Source organism: Triturus cristatus, chromosome 12 (genome assembly GCF_964204655.1).
Source record: "Triturus cristatus chromosome 12, aTriCri1.1, whole genome shotgun sequence".
In the NCBI taxonomy this organism is placed as follows: Eukaryota; Metazoa; Chordata; class Amphibia; order Caudata; family Salamandridae; genus Triturus; species Triturus cristatus.
The window spans coordinates 216,794,109-216,812,885 of record NC_140595.1 but is presented as its reverse complement, the minus strand read 5'-3'; the positions used below and the strand labels follow the sequence as shown (position 1 = coordinate 216,812,885).

The following is an 18,777-nucleotide window of genomic DNA, read 5'->3' as shown; positions in this document are numbered from 1 at the left end:
GCTTGCCCGTTATTTGTGCCCGTTGAGAGGTCGCCAATCCTGAGTCAGCTTCCTCTCAGGTAGACTTGAAGGGGCACGTCAGACTTGTTTCACGTGTCTCCAGCCTAGACAGATATATCCTTCTATATTCAGGTTTAATGAAAGTACGTGTGAAAAAGGCACATACGGTGCATGGCTATGTGTAGAGCACAGTGGTGGCTCTGAGCATATCGATTGGAGGGATGGTGTTGAAAGCGTAAAATGGCTAGGGGACAAAAGGCCTACAGTGCCACTTAACTAAAAGCCTGATTCACATTTCCTGTTCCCCTTCCCCAGCAGCCCCGACAACTCCTAATGAGCTGAGGTGAGTACAAAAGAAATTTGCATATTCCCAGACATACACATGTGAACAGTCCACCTTTTTGTACCTTGAGCAGAGACTTTGAAATGTTGGCCTGTTTTGCCCACCGGCCTGGTTCTCGCCCTCTTTCTTAGAGCCTGAAAATACCTTTCAGGTCCTCACCCTCGCAATGACAGGGTCTTTGATGTGCCGCCACTTACCCTAGAGAGCTATATTGTCACTTACTCTGGTTTCTCTTCAAAACGAAAAAATCTTTCGCCTTTTACTAAAGATTTCCGTGGAGAGGAACATTTAAGAGTTTATTCAATTTTTTTAAGCCTTGCCACAGGTGAGGCTGTTTATCATTTGTTTAAAAGAAAAGCATTACAAGTTGGGGAATATCCAGCAATTGTCTGCTGCTTTTTTGGGGGACATGAGTTTGGTGTTTTATTCCTGAGCTCTCTGCTTGCTCATTTGCATAAACAGAGTGCAGGAGAGGTGCCTCATGGGAAAGAGCTTGTGCAGTGCATGAGATTGCTTTTCTTGACTGACTTGAAACTTCACGATCGCAGGCAGTATATTTTCTTATCTCCCAAAGATCCTGCTGCCAGATCCCAGAGGTCACCCTCCTTTTTAAAGGTGGGACCAAGACTCATGCTGTGCTTTTCATAGGGCTTGCCCGTTATTTGTGCCCGTTAGAGGTGCCCTGTGAGGTCGCCAATCCTGAGTCAGCTTCCTCTCAGGTAGACTTGAAGGGGCACGTCAGACTTGTTTCACGTGTCTCCAGCCTAGACAGATATATCCTTCTATATTCAGGTTTAATGAAAGTACGTGTGAAAAAGGCACATACGGTGCATGGCTATGTGTAGAGCACAGTGGTGGCTCTGAGCATATCGATTGGAGGGATGGTGTTGAAAGCGTAAAATGGCTAGGGGACAAAAGGCCTACAGTGCCACTTAACTAAAAGCCTGATTCACATTTCCTGTTCCCCTTCCCCAGCAGCCCCGACAACTCCTAATGAGCTGAGGTGAGTACAAAAGAAATTTGCATATTCCCAGACATACACATGTGAACAGTCCACCTTTTTGTACCTTGAGCAGAGACTTTGAAATGTTGGCCTGTTTTGCCCACCGGCCTGGTTCTCGCCCTCTTTCTTAGAGCCTGAAAATACCTTTCAGGTCCTCACCCTCGCAATGACAGGGTCTTTGATGTGCCGCCACTTACCCTAGAGAGCTATATTGTCACTTACTCTGGTTTCTCTTCAAAACGAAAAAATCTTTCGCCTTTTACTAAAGATTTCCGTGGAGAGGAACATTTAAGAGTTTATTCAATTTTTTTAAGCCTTGCCACAGGTGAGGCTGTTTATCATTTGTTTAAAAGAAAAGCATTACAAGTTGGGGAATATCCAGAAATTGTCTGCTGCTTTTGTGGGGGACATGAGTTTGGTGTTTTATTCCTGAGCTCTCTGCTTGCTCATTTGCATAAACAGAGTGCAGGAGAGGTGCCTCATGGGAAAGAGCTTGTGCAGTGCATGAGATTGCTTTTCTTGACTGACTTGAAACTTCACGATCGCAGGCAGTATATTTTCTTATCTCCCAAAGATCCTGCTGCCAGATCCCAGAGGTCACCCTCCTTTTTAAAGGTGGGACCAAGACTCATGCTGGGCTTTTCATAGGGCTTGCCCGTTATTTGTGTCCGTTTAGAGGTGCCCTGAGAGGTCGCCAATCCTGAGTCAGCTTCCTCTCAGGTAGACTTGAAGGGGCACGTCAGACTTGTTTCACGTGTCTCCAGCCTAGACAGATATATCCTTCTATATTCAGGTTTAATGAAAGTACGTGTGAAAAAGGCACATACGGTGCATGGCTATGTGTAGAGCACAGTGGTGGCTCTGAGCATATCGATTGGAGGGATGGTGTTGAAAGCGTAAAATGGCTAGGGGACAAAAGGCCTACAGTGCCACTTAACTAAAAGCCTGATTCACATTTCCTGTTCCCCTTCCCCAGCAGCCCTGACAACTCCTAATGAGCTGAGGTGAGTACAAAAGAAATTTGCATATTCCCAGACATACACATGTGAACAGTCCACCTTTTTGTACCTTGAGCAGAGACTTTGAAATGTTGGCCTGTTTTGCCCACCGGCCTGGTTCTCTCCCTCTTTCTTAGAGCCTGAAAATACCTTTCAGGTCCTCACCCTCGCAATGACAGGGTCTTTGATGTGCCGCCACTTACCCTAGAGAGCTATATTGTCACTTACTCTGGTTTCTCTTCAAAACGAAAAAATCTTTCGCCTTTTACTAAAGATTTCCGTGGAGAGGAACATTTAAGAGTTTATTCAATTTTTTTAAGCCTTGCCACAGGTGAGGCTGTTTATCATTTGTTTAAAAGAAAAGCATTACAAGTTGGGGAATATCCAGCAATTGTCTGCTGCTTTTTTGGGGGACATGAGTTTGGTGTTTTATTCCTGAGCTCTCTGCTTGCTCATTTGCATAAACAGAGTGCAGGAGAGGTGCCTCATGGGAAAGAGCTTGTGCAGTGCATGAGATTGCTTTTCTTGACTGACTTGAAACTTCACGATCGCAGGCAGTATATTTTCTTATCTCCCAAAGATCCTGCTGCCAGATCCCAGAGGTCACCCTCCTTTTTAAAGGTGGGACCAAGACTCATGCTGTGCTTTTCATAGGGCTTGCCCGTTATTTGTGTCCGTTTAGAGGTGCCCTGAGAGGTCGCCAATCCTGAGTCAGCTTCCTCTCAGGTAGACTTGAAGGGGCACGTCAGACTTGTTTCACGTGTCTCCAGCCTAGACAGATATATCCTTCTATATTCAGGTTTAATGAAAGTACGTGTGAAAAAGGCACATACGGTGCATGGCTATGTGTAGAGCACAGTGGTGGCTCTGAGCATATCGATTGGAGGGATGGTGTTGAAAGCGTAAAATGGCTAGGGGACAAAAGGCCTACAGTGCCACTTAACTAAAAGCCTGATTCACATTTCCTGTTCCCCTTCCCCAGCAGCCCCGACAACTCCTAATGAGCTGAGGTGAGTACAAAAGAAATTTGCATATTCCCAGACATACACATGTGAACAGTCCACCTTTTTGTACCTTGAGCAGAGACTTTGAAATGTTGGCCTGTTTTGCCCACCGGCCTGGTTCTCGCCCTCTTTCTTAGAGCCTGAAAATACCTTTCAGGTCCTCACCCTCGCAATGACAGGGTCTTTGATGTGCCGCCACTTACCCTAGAGAGCTATATTGTCACTTACTCTGGTTTCTCTTCAAAACGAAAAAATCTTTCGCCTTTTACTAAAGATTTCCGTGGAGAGGAACATTTAAGAGTTTATTCAATTTTTTTAAGCCTTGCCACAGGTGAGGCTGTTTATCATTTGTTTAAAAGAAAAGCATTACAAGTTGGGGAATATCCAGAAATTGTTTGCTGCTTTTTTGGGGGACATGAGTTTGGTGTTTTATACCTGAGCTCTCTGCTTGCTCATTTGCATAAACAGAGTGCAGGAGAGGTGCCTCATGGGAAAGAGCTTGTGCAGTGCATGAGATTGCTTTTCTTGACTGACTTGAAACTTCACGATCGCAGGCAGTATATTTTCTTATCTCCCAAAGATCCTGCTGCCAGATCCCAGAGGTCACCCTCCTTTTTAAAGGTGGGACCAAGACTCATGCTGTGCTTTTCATAGGGCTTGCCCGTTATTTGTGCCCGTTATTTGTGCCCTGAGAGGTCGCCAATCCTGAGTCAGCTTCCTCTCAGGTAGACTTGAAGGGGCACGTCAGACTTGTTTCACGTGTCTCCAGCCTAGACAGATATATCCTTCTATATTCAGGTTTAATGAAAGTACGAGTGAAAAAGGCACATACGGTGCATGGCTATGTTTAGAGCACAGTGGTGGCTCTGAGCATATCGATTGGAGGGATGGTGTTGAAAGCGTAAAATGGCTAGGGGACAAAAGGCCTACAGTGCCACTTAACTAAAAGCCTGATTCACATTTCCTGTTCCCCTTCCCCAGCAGCCCCGACAACTCCTAATGAGCTGAGGTGAGTACAAAAGAAATTTGCATATTCCCAGACATACACATGTGAACAGTCCACCTTTTTGTACCTTGAGCAGAGACTTTGAAATGTTGGCCTGTTTTGCCCACCGGCCTGGTTCTCGCCCTCTTTCTTAGAGCCTGAAAATACCTTTCAGGTCCTCACCCTCGCAATGACAGGGTCTTTGATGTGCCGCCACTTACCCTAGAGAGCTATATTGTCACTTACTCTGGTTTCTCTTCAAAACGAAAAAATCTTTCGCCTTTTACTAAAGATTTCCTTGGAGAGGAACATTTAAGAGTTTATTCAATTTTTTTAAGCCTTGCCACAGGTGAGGCTGTTTATCATTTGTTTAAAAGAAAAGCATTACAAGTTGGGGAATATCCAGCAATTGTCTGCTGCTTTTTTGGGGGACATGAGTTTGGTGTTTTATTCCTGAGCTCTCTGCTTGCTCATTTGCATAAACAGAGTGCAGGAGAGGTGCCTCATGGGAAAGAGCTTGTGCAGTGCATGAGATTGCTTTTCTTGACTGACTTGAAACTTCACGATTGCAGGCAGTATATTTTCTTATCTCCCAAAGATCCTGCTGCCAGATCCCAGAGGTCACCCTCCTTTTTAAAGGTGGGACCAAGACTCATGCTGTGCTTTTCATAGGGCTTGCCCGTTATTTGTGTCCGTTTAGAGGTGCCCTGAGAGGTCACCAATCCTGAGTCAGCTTCCTCTCAGGTAGACTTGAAGGGGCACGTCAGACTTGTTTCATGTGTCTCCAGCCTAGACAGATATATCCTTCTATATTCAGGTTTAATGAAAGTACGTGTGAAAAAGGCACATACGGTGCATGGCTATGTGTAGAGCACAGTGGTGGCTCTGAGCATATCGATTGGAGGGATGGTGTTGAAAGCGTAAAATGGCTAGGGGACAAAAGGCCTACAGTGCCACTTAACTAAAAGCCTGATTCACATTTCCTGTTCCCCTTCCCCAGCAGCCCCGACAACTCCTAATGAGCTGAGGTGAGTACAAAAGAAATTTGCATATTCCCAGACATACACATGTGAACAGTCCACCTTTTTGTACCTTGAGCAGAGACTTTGAAATGTTGGCCTGTTTTGCCCACCGGCCTGGTTCTCGCCCTCTTTCTTAGAGCCTGAAAATACCTTTCAGGTCCTCACCCTCGCAATGACAGGGTCTTTGATGTGCCGCCACTTACCCTAGAGAGCTATATTGTCACTTACTCTGGTTTCTCTTCAAAACGAAAAAATCTTTCGCCTTTTACTAAAGATTTCCGTGGAGAGGAACATTTAAGAGTTTATTCAATTTTTTTAAGCCTTGCCACAGGTGAGGCTGTTTATCATTTGTTTAAAAGAAAAGCATTACAAGTTGGGGAATATCCAGAAATTGTCTGCTGCTTTTTTGGGGGACATGAGTTTGGTGTTTTAATCCTGAGCTCTCTGCTTGCTCATTTGCATAAACAGAGTGCAGGAGAGGTGCCTCATGGGAAAGAGCTTGTGCAGTGCATGAGATTGCTTTTCTTGACTGACTTGAAACTTCACGATCGCAGGCAGTATATTTTCTTATCTCCCAAAGATCCTGCTGCCAGATCCCAGAGGTCACCCTCCTTTTTAAAGGTGGGACCAAGACTCATGCTGTGCTTTTCATAGGGCTTGCCCGTTATTTGTGTCCGTTTAGAGGTGCCCTGAGAGGTCGCCAATCCTGAGTCAGCTTCCTCTCAGGTAGACTTGAAGGGGCACGTCAGACTTGTTTCACGTGTCTCCAGCCTAGACAGATATATCCTTCTATATTCAGGTTTAATGAAAGTACGTGTGAAAAAGGCACATACGGTGCATGGCTATGTGTAGAGCACAGTGGTGGCTCTGAGCATATCGATTGGAGGGATGGTGTTGAAAGCGTAAAATGGCTAGGGGACAAAAGGCCTACAGTGCCACTTAACTAAAAGCCTGATTCACATTTCCTGTTCCCCTTCCCCAGCAGCCCTGACAACTCCTAATGAGCTGAGGTGAGTACAAAAGAAATTTGCATATTCCCAGACATACACATGTGAACAGTCCACCTTTTTGTACCTTGAGCAGAGACTTTGAAATGTTGGCCTGTTTTGCCCACCGGCCTGGTTCTCGCCCTCTTTCTTAGAGCCTGAAAATACCTTTCAGGTCCTCACCCTCGCAATGACAGGGTCTTTGATGTGCCGCCACTTACCCTAGAGAGCTATATTGTCACTTACTCTGGTTTCTCTTCAAAACGAAAAAATCTTTCGCCTTTTACTAAAGATTTCCGTGGAGAGGAACATTTAAGAGTTTATTCAATTTTTTTAAGCCTTGCCACAGGTGAGGCTGTTTATCATTTGTTTAAAAGAAAAGCATTACAAGTTGGGGAATATCCAGCAATTGTCTGCTGCTTTTTTGGGGGACATGAGTTTGGTGTTTTATTCCTGAGCTCTCTGCTTGCTCATTTGCATAAACAGAGTGCAGGAGAGGTGCCTCATGGGAAAGAGCTTGTGCAGTGCATGAGATTGCTTTTCTTGACTGACTTGAAACTTCACGATTGCAGGCAGTATATTTTCTTATCTCCCAAAGATCCTGCTGCCAGATCCCAGAGGTCACCCTCCTTTTTAAAGGTGGGACCAAGACTCATGCTGTGCTTTTCATAGGGCTTGCCCGTTATTTGTGTCCGTTTAGAGGTGCCCTGAGAGGTCACCAATCCTGAGTCAGCTTCCTCTCAGGTAGACTTGAAGGGGCACGTCAGACTTGTTTCATGTGTCTCCAGCCTAGACAGATATATCCTTCTATATTCAGGTTTAATGAAAGTACGTGTGAAAAAGGCACATACGGTGCATGGCTATGTGTAGAGCACAGTGGTGGCTCTGAGCATATCGATTGGAGGGATGGTGTTGAAAGCGTAAAATGGCTAGGGGACAAAAGGCCTACAGTGCCACTTAACTAAAAGCCTGATTCACATTTCCTGTTCCCCTTCCCCAGCAGCCCCGACAACTCCTAATGAGCTGAGGTGAGTACAAAAGAAATTTGCATATTCCCAGACATACACATGTGAACAGTCCACCTTTTTGTACCTTGAGCAGAGACTTTGAAATGTTGGCCTGTTTTGCCCACCGGCCTGGTTCTCGCCCTCTTTCTTAGAGCCTGAAAATACCTTTCAGGTCCTCACCCTCGCAATGACAGGGTCTTTGATGTGCCGCCACTTACCCTAGAGAGCTATATTGTCACTTACTCTGGTTTCTCTTCAAAACGAAAAAATCTTTCGCCTTTTACTAAAGATTTCCGTGGAGAGGAACATTTAAGAGTTTATTCAATTTTTTTAAGCCTTGCCACAGGTGAGGCTGTTTATCATTTGTTTAAAAGAAAAGCATTAGAAGTTGGGGAATATCCAGAAATTGTCTGCTGCTTTTTTGGGGGACATGAGTTTGGTGTTTTATTCCTGAGCTCTCTGCTTGCTCATTTGCATAAACAGAGTGCAGGAGAGGTGCCTCATGGGAAAGAGCTTGTGCAGTGCATGAGATTGCTTTTCTTGACTGACTTGAAACTTCACGATCGCAGGCAGTATATTTTCTTATCTCCCAAAGATCCTGCTGCCAGATCCCAGAGGTCACCCTCCTTTTTAAAGGTGGGACCAAGACTCATGCTGTGCTTTTCATAGGGCTTGCCCGTTATTTGTGTCCGTTTAGAGGTGCCCTGAGAGGTCGCCAATCCTGAGTCAGCTTCCTCTCAGGTAGACTTGAAGGGGCACGTCAGACTTGTTTCACGTGTCTCCAGCCTAGACAGATATATCCTTCTATATTCAGGTTTAATGAAAGTACGTGTGAAAAAGGCACATACGGTGCATGGCTATGTGTAGAGCACAGTGGTGGCTCTGAGCATATCGATTGGAGGGATGGTGTTGAAAGCGTAAAATGGCTAGGGGACAAAAGGCCTACAGTGCCACTTAACTAAAAGCCTGATTCACATTTCCTGTTCCCCTTCCCCAGCAGCCCTGACAACTCCTAATGAGCTGAGGTGAGTACAAAAGAAATTTGCATATTCCCAGACATACACATGTGAACAGTCCACCTTTTTGTACCTTGAGCAGAGACTTTGAAATGTTGGCCTGTTTTGCCCACCGGCCTGGTTCTCGCCCTCTTTCTTAGAGCCTGAAAATACCTTTCAGGTCCTCACCCTCGCAATGACAGGGTCTTTGATGTGCCGCCACTTACCCTAGAGAGCTATATTGTCACTTACTCTGGTTTCTCTTCAAAACGAAAAAATCTTTCGCCTTTTACTAAAGATTTCCGTGGAGAGGAACATTTAAGAGTTTATTCAATTTTTTTAAGCCTTGCCACAGGTGAGGCTGTTTATCATTTGTTTAAAAGAAAAGCATTACAAGTTGGGGAATATCCAGCAATTGTCTGCTGCTTTTTTGGGGGACATGAGTTTGGTGTTTTATTCCTGAGCTCTCTGCTTGCTCATTTGCATAAACAGAGTGCAGGAGAGGTGCCTCATGGGAAAGAGCTTGTGCAGTGCATGAGATTGCTTTTCTTGACTGACTTGAAACTTCACGATCGCAGGCAGTATATTTTCTTATCTCCCAAAGATCCTGCTGCCAGATCCCAGAGGTCACCCTCCTTTTTAAAGGTGGGACCAAGACTCATGCTGTGCTTTTCATAGGGCTTGCCCGTTATTTGTGCCCGTGAGAGGTCACCAATCCTGAGTCAGCTTCCTCTCAGGTAGACTTGAAGGGGCACGTCAGACTTGTTTCATGTGTCTCCAGCCAAGACAGATATATCCTTCTATATTCAGGTTTAATGAAAGTACGTGTGAAAAAGGCACATACGGTGCATGGCTATGTGTAGAGCACAGTGGTGGCTCTGAGCATATCGATTGGAGGGATGGTGTTGAAAGCGTAAAATGGCTAGGGGACAAAAGGCCTACAGTGCCACTTAACTAAAAGCCTGATTCACATTTCCTGTTCCCCTTCCCCAGCAGCCCCGACAACTCCTAATGAGCTGAGGTGAGTACAAAAGAAATTTGCACATTCCCAGACATACACATGTGAACAGTCCACCTTTTTGTACCTTGAGCAGAGACTTTGAAATGTTGGCCTGTTTTGCCCACCGGCCTGGTTCTCGCCCTCTTTCTTAGAGCCTGAAAATACCTTTCAGGTCCTCACCCTCGCAATGACAGGGTCTTTGATGTGCCGCCACTTACCCTAGAGAGCTATATTGTCACTTACTCTGGTTTCTCTTCAAAATGAAAAAATCTTTCGCCTTTTACTAAAGATTTCCGTGGAGAGGAACATTTAAGAGTTTATTCAATTTTTTTAAGCCTTGCCACAGGTGAGGCTGTTTATCATTTGTTTAAAAGAAAAGCATTACAAGTTGGGGAATTTCCAGAAATTGTCTGCTGCTTTTTTGGGGGACATGAGTTTGGTGTTTTATTCCTGAGCTCTCTGCTTGCTCATTTGCATAAACAGAGTGCAGGAGAGGTGCCTCATGGGAAAGAGCTTGTGCAGTGCATGAGATTGCTTTTCTTGACTGACTTGAAACTTCACGATCGCAGGCAGTATATTTTCTTATCTCCCAAAGATCCTGCTGCCAGATCCCAGAGGTCACCCTCCTTTTTAAAGGTGGGACCAAGACTCATGCTGTGCTTTTCATAGGGCTTGCCCGTTATTTGTGTCCGTTTAGAGGTGCCCTGAGAGGTCGCCAATCCTGAGTCAGCTTCCTCTCAGGTAGACTTGAAGGGGCACGTCAGACTTGTTTCACGTGTCTCCAGCCTAGACAGATATATCCTTCTATATTCAGGTTTAATGAAAGTACGTGTGAAAAAGGCACATACGGTGCATGGCTATGTGTAGAGCACAGTGGTGGCTCTGAGCATATCGATTGGAGGGATGGTGTTGAAAGCGTAAAATGGCTAGGGGACAAAAGGCCTACAGTGCCACTTAACTAAAAGCCTGATTCACATTTCCTGTTCCCCTTCCCCAGCAGCCCTGACAACTCCTAATGAGCTGAGGTGAGTACAAAAGAAATTTGCATATTCCCAGACATACACATGTGAACAGTCCACCTTTTTGTACCTTGAGCAGAGACTTTGAAATGTTGGCCTGTTTTGCCCACCGGCCTGGTTCTCGCCCTCTTTCTTAGAGCCTGAAAATACCTTTCAGGTCCTCACCCTCGCAATGACAGGGTCTTTGATGTGCCGCCACTTACCCTAGAGAGCTATATTGTCACTTACTCTGGTTTCTCTTCAAAACGAAAAAATCTTTCGCCTTTTACTAAAGATTTCCGTGGAGAGGAACATTTAAGAGTTTATTCAATTTTTTTAAGCCTTGCCACAGGTGAGGCTGTTTATCATTTGTTTAAAAGAAAAGCATTACAAGTTGGGGAATATCCAGCAATTGTCTGCTGCTTTTTTGGGGGACATGAGTTTGGTGTTTTATTCCTGAGCTCTCTGCTTGCTCATTTGCATAAACAGAGTGCAGGAGAGGTGCCTCATGGGAAAGAGCTTGTGCAGTGCATGAGATTGCTTTTCTTGACTGACTTGAAACTTCACGATCGCAGGCAGTATATTTTCTTATCTCCCAAAGATCCTGCTGCCAGATCCCAGAGGTCACCCTCCTTTTTAAAGGTGGGACCAAGACTCATGCTGTGCTTTTCATAGGGCTTGCCCGTTATTTGTGTCCGTTTAGAGGTGCCCTGAGAGGTCACCAATCCTGAGTCAGCTTCCTCTCAGGTAGACTTGAAGGGGCACGTCAGACTTGTTTCATGTGTCTCCAGCCTAGACAGATATATCCTTCTATATTCAGGTTTAATGAAAGTACGTGTGAAAAAGGCACATACGGTGCATGGCTATGTGTAGAGCGCAGTGGTGGCTCTGAGCATATCGATTGGAGGGATGGTGTTGAAAGCGTAAAATGGCTAGGGGACAAAAGGCCTACAGTGCCACTTAACTAAAAGCCTGATTCACATTTCCTTTTCCCCTTCCCCAGCAGCCCCGACAACTCCTAATGAGCTGAGGTTAGTACAAAAGAAATTTGCATATTCCCAGACATACACATGTGAACAGTCCACTTTTTTGTACCTTGAGCAGAGACTTTGAAAAGTTGGCCTGTTTTGCCCACCGGCCTGGTTCTCGCCCTCTTTCTTAGAGCCTGAAAATACCTTTCAGGTCCTCACCCTCGCAATGACAGGGTCTTTGATGTGGCGCCACTTACCCTAGAGAGCTATATTGTCACTTACTCTGGTTTCTCTTCAAAACGAAAAAATCTTTCGCCTTTTACTAAAGATTTCCGTGGAGAGGAACATTTAAGAGTTTATTCAATTTTTTTAAGCCTTGCCACAGGTGAGGCTGTTTATCATTTGTTTGAAATAAAAACATTAGAAGTTGGGGAATATCCAGCAATTGTCTGCTGCATTTTTGGGGGACATGAGTTTGGTGTTTTATTCCTGAGCTCTCTGCTTGCTCATTTGCATAAACAGAGTGCAGGAGAGGTGCCTCATGGGAAAGAGCTTGTGCAGTGCATGAGATTGCTTTTCTTGACTGACTTGAAACTTCACGATCGCAGGCAGTATATTTTCTTATCTCCCAAAGATCCTGCTGCCAGATCCCAGAGGTCACCCTCCTTTTTAAAGGTGGGACCAAGACTCATGCTGTGCTTTTCATAGGGCTTGCCCGTTATTTGTGCCTGTTAGAGGTGCCCTGAGAGGTCGCCAATCCTGAGTCAGCTTCCTCTCAGGTAGACTTGAAGGGGCACGTCAGACTTGTTTCACGTGTCTCCAGCCTAGACAGATATATCCTTCTATATTCAGGTTTAATGAAAGTACGTGTGAAAAAGGCACATACGGTGCATGGCTATGTGTAGAGCACAGTGGTGGCTCTGAGCATATCGATTGGAGGGATGGTGTTGAAAGCGTAAAATGGCTAGGGGACAAAAGGCCTACAGTGCCACTTAACTAAAAGCCTGATTCACATTTCCTGTTCCCCTTCCCCAGCAGCCCCGACAACTCCTAATGAGCTGAGGTGAGTACAAAAGAAATTTGCATATTCCCAGACATACACATGTGAACAGTCCACCTTTTTGTACCTTGAGCAGAGACTTTGAAATGTTGGCCTGTTTTGCCCACCGGCCTGGTTCTCGCCCTCTTTCTTAGAGCCTGAAAATACCTTTCAGGTCCTCACCCTCGCAATGACAGGGTCTTTGATGTGCCGCCACTTACCCTAGAGAGCTATATTGTCACTTACTCTGGTTTCTCTTCAAAACGAAAAAATCTTTCGCCTTTTACTAAAGATTTCCGTGGAGAGGAACATTTAAGAGTTTATTCAATTTTTTTAAGCCTTGCCACAGGTGAGGCTGTTTATCATTTGTTTAAAAGAAAAGCATTACAAGTTGGGGAATATCCAGCAATTGTCTGCTGCTTTTTTGGGGGACATGAGTTTGGTGTTTTATTCCTGAGCTCTCTGCTTGCTCATTTGCATAAACAGAGTGCAGGAGAGGTGCCTCATGGGAAAGAGCTTGTGCAGTGCATGAGATTGCTTTTCTTGACTGACTTGAAACTTCACGATCGCAGGCAGTATATTTTCTTATCTCCCAAAGATCCTGCTGCCAGATCCCAGAGGTCACCCTCCTTTTTAAAGGTGGGACCAAGACTCATGCTGTGCTTTTCATAGGGCTTGCCCGTTATTTGTGCCCGTGAGAGGTCACCAATCCTGAGTCAGCTTCCTCTCAGGTAGACTTGAAGGGGCACGTCAGACTTGTTTCATGTGTCTCCAGCCAAGACAGATATATCCTTCTATATTCAGGTTTAATGAAAGTACGTGTGAAAAAGGCACATACGGTGCATGGCTATGTGTAGAGCACAGTGGTGGCTCTGAGCATATCGATTGGAGGGATGGTGTTGAAAGCGTAAAATGGCTAGGGGACAAAAGGCCTACAGTGCCACTTAACTAAAAGCCTGATTCACATTTCCTGTTCCCCTTCCCCAGCAGCCCCGACAACTCCTAATGAGCTGAGGTGAGTACAAAAGAAATTTGCACATTCCCAGACATACACATGTGAACAGTCCACCTTTTTGTACCTTTAGCAGAGACTTTGAAATGTTGGCCTGTTTTGCCCACCGGCCTGGTTCTCGCCCTCTTTCTTAGAGCCTGAAAATACCTTTCAGGTCCTCACCCTCGCAATGACAGGGTCTTTGATGTGCCGCCACTTACCCTAGAGAGCTATATTGTCACTTACTCTGGTTTCTCTTCAAAATGAAAAAATCTTTCGCCTTTTACTAAAGATTTCCGTGGAGAGGAACATTTAAGAGTTTATTCAATTTTTTTAAGCCTTGCCACAGGTGAGGCTGTTTATCATTTGTTTAAAAGAAAAGCATTACAAGTTGGGGAATATCCAGAAATTGTCTGCTGCTTTTTTGGGGGACATGAGTTTGGTGTTTTATTCCTGAGCTCTCTGCTTGCTCATTTGCATAAACAGAGTGCAGGAGAGGTGCCTCATGGGAAAGAGCTTGTGCAGTGCATGAGATTGCTTTTCTTGACTGACTTGAAACTTCACGATCGCAGGCAGTATATTTTCTTATCTCCCAAAGATCCTGCTGCCAGATCCCAGAGGTCACCCTCCTTTTTAAAGGTGGGACCAAGACTCATGCTGTGCTTTTCATAGGGCTTGCCCGTTATTTGTGTCCGTTTAGAGGTGCCCTGAGAGGTCGCCAATCCTGAGTCAGCTTCCTCTCAGGTAGACTTGAAGGGGCACGTCAGACTTGTTTCACGTGTCTCCAGCCTAGACAGATATATCCTTCTATATTCAGGTTTAATGAAAGTACGTGTGAAAAAGGCACATACGGTGCATGGCTATGTGTAGAGCACAGTGGTGGCTCTGAGCATATCGATTGGAGGGATGGTGTTGAAAGCGTAAAATGGCTAGGGGACAAAAGGCCTACAGTGCCACTTAACTAAAAGCCTGATTCACATTTCCTGTTCCCCTTCCCCAGCAGCCCTGACAACTCCTAATGAGCTGAGGTGAGTACAAAAGAAATTTGCATATTCCCAGACATACACATGTGAACAGTCCACCTTTTTGTACCTTGAGCAGAGACTTTGAAATGTTGGCCTGTTTTGCCCACCGGCCTGGTTCTCGCCCTCTTTCTTAGAGCCTGAAAATACCTTTCAGGTCCTCACCCTCGCAATGACAGGGTCTTTGATGTGCCGCCACTTACCCTAGAGAGCTATATTGTCACTTACTCTGGTTTCTCTTCAAAACGAAAAAATCTTTTGCCTTTTACTAAAGATTTCCGTGGAGAGGAACATTTAAGAGTTTATTCAATTTTTTTAAGCCTTGCCACAGGTGAGGCTGTTTATCATTTGTTTAAAAGAAAAGCATTACAAGTTGGGGAATATCCAGCAATTGTCTGCTGCTTTTTTGGGGGACATGAGTTTGGTGTTTTATTCCTGAGCTCTCTGCTTGCTCATTTGCATAAACAGAGTGCAGGAGAGGTGCCTCATAGGAAAGAGCTTGTGCAGTGCATGAGATTGCTTTTCTTGACTGACTTGAAACTTCACGATCGCAGGCAGTATATTTTCTTATCTCCCAAAGATCCTGCTGCCAGATCCCAGAGGTCACCCTCCTTTTTAAAGGTGGGACCAAGACTCATGCTGTGCTTTTCATAGGGCTTGCCCGTTATTTGTGTCCGTTTAGAGGTGCCCTGAGAGGTCACCAATCCTGAGTCAGCTTCCTCTCAGGTAGACTTGAAGGGGCACGTCAGACTTGTTTCATGTGTCTCCAGCCTAGACAGATATATCCTTCTATATTCAGGTTTAATGAAAGTACGTGTGAAAAAGGCACATACGGTGCATGGCTATGTGTAGAGCGCAGTGGTGGCTCTGAGCATATCGATTGGAGGGATGGTGTTGAAAGCGTAAAATGGCTAGGGGACAAAAGGCCTACAGTGCCACTTAACTAAAAGCCTGATTCACATTTCCTTTTCCCCTTCCCCAGCAGCCCCGACAACTCCTAATGAGCTGAGGTTAGTACAAAAGAAATTTGCATATTCCCAGACATACACATGTGAACAGTCCACTTTTTTGTACCTTGAGCAGAGACTTTGAAAAGTTGGCCTGTTTTGCCCACCGGCCTGGTTCTCGCCCTCTTTCTTAGAGCCTGAAAATACCTTTCAGGTCCTCACCCTCGCAATGACAGGGTCTTTGATGTGGCGCCACTTACCCTAGAGAGCTATATTGTCACTTACTCTGGTTTCTCTTCAAAACGAAAAAATCTTTCGCCTTTTACTAAAGATTTCCGTGGAGAGGAACATTTAAGAGTTTATTCAATTTTTTTAAGCCTTGCCACAGGTGAGGCTGTTTATCATTTGTTTGAAATAAAAACATTAGAAGTTGGGGAATATCCAGCAATTGTCTGCTGCATTTTTGGGGGACATGAGTTTGGTGTTTTATTCCTGAGCTCTCTGCTTGCTCATTTGCATAAACAGAGTGCAGGAGAGGTGCCTCATGGGAAAGAGCTTGTGCAGTGCATGAGATTGCTTTTCTTGACTGACTTGAAACTTCACGATCGCAGGCAGTATATTTTCTTATCTCCCAAAGATCCTGCTGCCAGATCCCAGAGGTCACCCTCCTTTTTAAAGGTGGGACCAAGACTCATGCTGTGCTTTTCATAGGGCTTGCCCGTTATTTGTGCCTGTTAGAGGTGCCCTGAGAGGTCGCCAATCCTGAGTCAGCTTCCTCTCAGGTAGACTTGAAGGGGCACGTCAGACTTGTTTCACGTGTCTCCAGCCTAGACAGATATATCCTTCTATATTCAGGTTTAATGAAAGTACGTGTGAAAAAGGCACATACGGTGCATGGCTATGTGTAGAGCACAGTGGTGGCTCTGAGCATATCGATTGGAGGGATGGTGTTGAAAGCGTAAAATGGCTAGGGGACAAAAGGCCTACAGTGCCACTTAACTAAAAGCCTGATTCACATTTCCTGTTCCCCTTCCCCAGCAGCCCCGACAACTCCTAATGAGCTGAGGTGAGTACAAAAGAAATTTGCATATTCCCAGACATACACATGTGAACAGTCCACCTTTTTGTACCTTGAGCAGAGACTTTGAAATGTTGGCCTGTTTTGCCCACCGGCCTGGCTCTCGCCCTCTTTCTTAGAGCCTGAAAATACCTTTCAGTTCCTCACCCTCGCAATGACAGGGTCTTTGATGTGCCGCCACTTACCCTAGAGAGCTATATTGTCACTTACTCTGGTTTCTCTTCAAAACGAAAAAATCTTTCGCCTTTTACTAAAGATTTCCGTGGAGAGGAACATTTAAGAGTTTATTCAATTTTTTTAAGCCTTGCCACAGGTGAGGCTGTTTATCATTTGTTTAAAAGAAAAGCATTACAAGTTGGGGAATATCCAGCAATTGTCTGCTGCTTTTTTGGGGGACATGAGTTTGGTGTTTTATTCCTGAGCTCTCTGCTTGCTCATTTGCATAAACAGAGTGCAGGAGAGGTGCCTCATGGGAAAGAGCTTGTGCAGTGCATGAGATTGCTTTTCTTGACTGACTTGAAACTTCACGATCGCAGGCAGTATATTTTCTTATCTCCCAAAGATCCTGCTGCCAGATCCCAGAGGTCACCCTCCTTTTTAAAGGTGGGACCAAGACTCATGCTGTGCTTTTCATAGGGCTTGCCCGTTATTTGTGCCCGTGAGAGGTCACCAATCCTGAGTCAGCTTCCTCTCAGGTAGACTTGAAGGGGCACGTCAGACTTGTTTCATGTGTCTCCAGCCAAGACAGATATATCCTTCTATATTCAGGTTTAATGAAAGTACGTGTGAAAAAGGCACATACGGTGCATGGCTATGTGTAGAGCACAGTGGTGGCTCTGAGCATATCGATTGGAGGGATGGTGTTGAAAGCGTAAAATGGCTAGGGGACAAAAGGCCTACAGTGCCACTTAACTAAAAGCCTGATTCACATTTCCTGTTCCCCTTCCCCAGCAGCCCCGACAACTCCTAATGAGCTGAGGTGAGTACAAAAGAAATTTGCACATTCCCAGACATTCACATGTGAACAGTCCACCTTTTTGTACCTTGAGCAGAGACTTTGAAATGTTGGCCTGTTTTGCCCACCGGCCTGGTTCTCGCCCTCTTTCTTAGAGCCTGAAAATACCTTTCAGGTCCTCACCCTCGCAATGACAGGGTCTTTGATGTGCCGCCACTTACCCTAGAGAGCTATATTGTCACTTACTCTGGTTTCTCTTCAAAATGAAAAAATCTTTCGCCTTTTACTAAAGATTTCCGTGGAGAGGAACATTTAAGAGTTTATTCAATTTTTTTAAGCCTTGCCACAGGTGAGGCTGTTTATCATTTGTTTAAAAGAAAAGCATTACAAGTTGGGGAATATCCAGAAATTGTCTGCTGCTTTTTTGGGGGACATGAGTTTGGTGTTTTATTCCTGAGCTCTCTGCTTGCTCATTTGCATAAACAGAGTGCAGGAGAGGTGCCTCATGGGAAAGAGCTTGTGCAGTGCATGAGATTGCTTTTCTTGACTGACTTGAAACTTCACGATCGCAGGCAGTATATTTTCTTATCTCCCAAAGATCCTGCTGCCAGATCCCAGAGGTCACCCTCCTTTTTAAAGGTGGGACCAAGACTCATGCTGTGCTTTTCATAGGGCTTGCCCGTTATTTGTGTCCGTTTAGAGGTGCCCTGAGAGGTCGCCAATCCTGAGTCAGCTTCCTCTCAGGTAGACTTGAAGGGGCACGTCAGACTTGTTTCACGTGTCTCCAGCCTAGACAGATATATCCTTCTATATTCAGGTTTAATGAAAGTACGTGTGAAAAAGGCACATACGGTGCATGGCTATGTGTAGAGCACAGTGGTGGCTCTGAGCATATCGATTGGAGGGATGGTGTTGAAAGCGTAAAATGGCTAGGGGACAAAAGGCCTACAGTGCCACTTAACTAAAAGCCTGATTCACATTTCCTGTTCCCCTTCCCCAGCAGCCCTGACAACTCCTAATGAGCTGAGGTGAGTACAAAAGAAATTTGCATATTCCCAGACATACACATGTGAACAGTCCACCTTTTTGTACCTTGAGCAGAGACTTTGAAATGTTGGCCTGTTTTGCCCACCGGCCTGGTTCTCGCCCTCTTTCTTAGAGCCTGAAAATACCTTTCAGGTCCTCACCCTCGCAATGACAGGGTCTTTGATGTGCCGCCACTTACCCTAGAGAGCTATATTGTCACTTACTCTGGTTTCTCTTCAAAACGAAAAAATCTTTCGCCTTTTACTAAAGATTTCCGTGGAGAGGAACATTTAAGAGTTTATTCAATTTTTTTAAGCCTTGCCACAGGTGAGGCTGTTTATCATTTGTTTAAAAGAAAAGCATTACAAGTTGGGGAATATCCAGCAATTGTCTGCTGCTTTTTTGGG

General features: G+C 45.1%; 19 non-coding genes across 19 annotated transcripts; all 19 read left to right on the top strand.

The window, feature by feature from the left end:
• The first annotated feature begins 561 nt into the window (after positions 1-561).
• Positions 562-676, top strand: LOC146773319 (U5 spliceosomal RNA). Its single transcript, XR_014974258.1, has one exon. It is a non-coding gene; the product is annotated as a U5 spliceosomal RNA (small nuclear RNA).
• Positions 677-1,564: 888 nt separating this feature from the next.
• On the top strand, positions 1,565-1,679 carry LOC146773318 (U5 spliceosomal RNA). The gene has a single exon (XR_014974247.1). It is a non-coding gene; the product is annotated as a U5 spliceosomal RNA (small nuclear RNA).
• An 889-nt stretch (positions 1,680-2,568) lies between these two features.
• LOC146773317 (U5 spliceosomal RNA) lies at positions 2,569-2,683 on the top strand. Its single transcript, XR_014974235.1, has one exon. It is a non-coding gene; the product is annotated as a U5 spliceosomal RNA (small nuclear RNA).
• Positions 2,684-3,572: 889 nt separating this feature from the next.
• LOC146773316 (U5 spliceosomal RNA) lies at positions 3,573-3,687 on the top strand. The gene has a single exon (XR_014974224.1). It is a non-coding gene; the product is annotated as a U5 spliceosomal RNA (small nuclear RNA).
• An 888-nt stretch (positions 3,688-4,575) lies between these two features.
• Positions 4,576-4,690, top strand: LOC146773315 (U5 spliceosomal RNA). Its single transcript, XR_014974420.1, has one exon. It is a non-coding gene; the product is annotated as a U5 spliceosomal RNA (small nuclear RNA).
• Positions 4,691-5,579: 889 nt separating this feature from the next.
• On the top strand, positions 5,580-5,694 carry LOC146773314 (U5 spliceosomal RNA). Its single transcript, XR_014974213.1, has one exon. It is a non-coding gene; the product is annotated as a U5 spliceosomal RNA (small nuclear RNA).
• Positions 5,695-6,583: 889 nt separating this feature from the next.
• LOC146773313 (U5 spliceosomal RNA) lies at positions 6,584-6,698 on the top strand. The gene has a single exon (XR_014974202.1). It is a non-coding gene; the product is annotated as a U5 spliceosomal RNA (small nuclear RNA).
• An 889-nt stretch (positions 6,699-7,587) lies between these two features.
• Positions 7,588-7,702, top strand: LOC146773312 (U5 spliceosomal RNA). Its single transcript, XR_014974191.1, has one exon. It is a non-coding gene; the product is annotated as a U5 spliceosomal RNA (small nuclear RNA).
• An 889-nt stretch (positions 7,703-8,591) lies between these two features.
• On the top strand, positions 8,592-8,706 carry LOC146773311 (U5 spliceosomal RNA). Its single transcript, XR_014974180.1, has one exon. It is a non-coding gene; the product is annotated as a U5 spliceosomal RNA (small nuclear RNA).
• An 876-nt stretch (positions 8,707-9,582) lies between these two features.
• Positions 9,583-9,697, top strand: LOC146773310 (U5 spliceosomal RNA). The gene has a single exon (XR_014973785.1). It is a non-coding gene; the product is annotated as a U5 spliceosomal RNA (small nuclear RNA).
• An 889-nt stretch (positions 9,698-10,586) lies between these two features.
• LOC146773309 (U5 spliceosomal RNA) lies at positions 10,587-10,701 on the top strand. The gene has a single exon (XR_014974169.1). It is a non-coding gene; the product is annotated as a U5 spliceosomal RNA (small nuclear RNA).
• Positions 10,702-11,590: 889 nt separating this feature from the next.
• LOC146773308 (U5 spliceosomal RNA) lies at positions 11,591-11,705 on the top strand. Its single transcript, XR_014974158.1, has one exon. It is a non-coding gene; the product is annotated as a U5 spliceosomal RNA (small nuclear RNA).
• Positions 11,706-12,593: 888 nt separating this feature from the next.
• LOC146773307 (U5 spliceosomal RNA) lies at positions 12,594-12,708 on the top strand. The gene has a single exon (XR_014974147.1). It is a non-coding gene; the product is annotated as a U5 spliceosomal RNA (small nuclear RNA).
• An 876-nt stretch (positions 12,709-13,584) lies between these two features.
• LOC146773306 (U5 spliceosomal RNA) lies at positions 13,585-13,699 on the top strand. The gene has a single exon (XR_014973784.1). It is a non-coding gene; the product is annotated as a U5 spliceosomal RNA (small nuclear RNA).
• An 889-nt stretch (positions 13,700-14,588) lies between these two features.
• On the top strand, positions 14,589-14,703 carry LOC146773305 (U5 spliceosomal RNA). Its single transcript, XR_014973640.1, has one exon. It is a non-coding gene; the product is annotated as a U5 spliceosomal RNA (small nuclear RNA).
• An 889-nt stretch (positions 14,704-15,592) lies between these two features.
• Positions 15,593-15,707, top strand: LOC146773304 (U5 spliceosomal RNA). Its single transcript, XR_014974136.1, has one exon. It is a non-coding gene; the product is annotated as a U5 spliceosomal RNA (small nuclear RNA).
• Positions 15,708-16,595: 888 nt separating this feature from the next.
• LOC146773303 (U5 spliceosomal RNA) lies at positions 16,596-16,710 on the top strand. Its single transcript, XR_014974125.1, has one exon. It is a non-coding gene; the product is annotated as a U5 spliceosomal RNA (small nuclear RNA).
• An 876-nt stretch (positions 16,711-17,586) lies between these two features.
• Positions 17,587-17,701, top strand: LOC146773302 (U5 spliceosomal RNA). The gene has a single exon (XR_014973783.1). It is a non-coding gene; the product is annotated as a U5 spliceosomal RNA (small nuclear RNA).
• Positions 17,702-18,590: 889 nt separating this feature from the next.
• Positions 18,591-18,705, top strand: LOC146773301 (U5 spliceosomal RNA). Its single transcript, XR_014974114.1, has one exon. It is a non-coding gene; the product is annotated as a U5 spliceosomal RNA (small nuclear RNA).
• Positions 18,706-18,777: the final 72 nt, after the last annotated feature.